This window comes from Oratosquilla oratoria, chromosome 27 (genome assembly GCF_046742065.1).
Source record: "Oratosquilla oratoria isolate Oo_2021 chromosome 27, ASM4674206v1, whole genome shotgun sequence".
NCBI classification, from domain to species: Eukaryota; Metazoa; Arthropoda; class Malacostraca; order Stomatopoda; family Squillidae; genus Oratosquilla; species Oratosquilla oratoria.
The window spans coordinates 26,459,352-26,460,476 of record NC_134803.1 but is presented as its reverse complement, the minus strand read 5'-3'; positions in this window follow the sequence as shown (position 1 = coordinate 26,460,476).

Sequence of the window (1,125 nt, the reverse complement as noted above, 5' to 3'; positions counted from 1 at the left end):
GGTATAGTTAAATAATAAACAAACAGGTAAATAGTAAATAATAATAAATTGACATATAACTAATAATAAATGAAAATCAGACAGACAAATGATAACAAAACAAAAACAAATAATATAAGATAGATTATAATCATTACAGCATCTTACTTAGGTATTTATCTAACTGATTCTTAAAGCTTCGAACTGAACTACATTGCACTACCTGTGCAGGAAGTTTATTCCATTCATTTACTACACGGTTGGCAAAGTTGTTTCTACCTACTTCCAAATTGAATCTATTTCCGGATAGTTTGAGACCATTGTTTCTTGTCGGATTCTCATTCAATGTGAAAAAAATTCACTTTTGATGTTGTCAATTCCCTTTAAAATCTTAAAGACCTGTATCAAGTCACCTCTGAGTCTACGCTTTTTTAGGGAAAACAGATTCATGTTGTTTAGTCGATTTTCGTATGATTTATTTTTGATATTTGGAATCAGTTTTGTGGCTCGCCGTTGTACTTTTTCCAGTCTGTCAATGTCTTTAATGAGATTCGGTGACCATACAGAAACAGCATATTCCAAATGTGGACGAACTAACGATTTATATAGCTTGTTAATGAGTGATGGACTTTTGAAATCAAAAGATCGCGCAATCAGTCCCAGAATCTTATTTGCTTTCTCAGAGGCTGAAATACACTGCTTGGATGGTTTGAGGTCGTTACTGATAATTACGCCGAGATCTTTTTCACTATCCACTTTTGTTAACGAATTACCAAATAACTTGTAATCGTACTTACTGTTATTTTTACCTATGTGCATTACCTTGCGTTAAATTACTTGTGTTAAATCTACTTGTGATTACTTGTGTTAAATTACTTGTGTTAAATTTCATTAGCCACTTTTCAGACCATTGCTGTAATTTATCTAAATCTTCTTGAATATCTAATTGGTTTGAGTGATCATTTGCCACTCCGCACAGTTTTGTATCATCAGCAAATTTGGAAACAGTAGATTTTAGTCCATGGTCTATATCATTTATATATACTATGAATAGAAGTGGCCCAAGAACGGAACCCTGAGGAACTCCACTTGCAACACTTTTCCATCCAGAATTTTTTCCATTTAAAACAACTCTCTGTTTTCGAC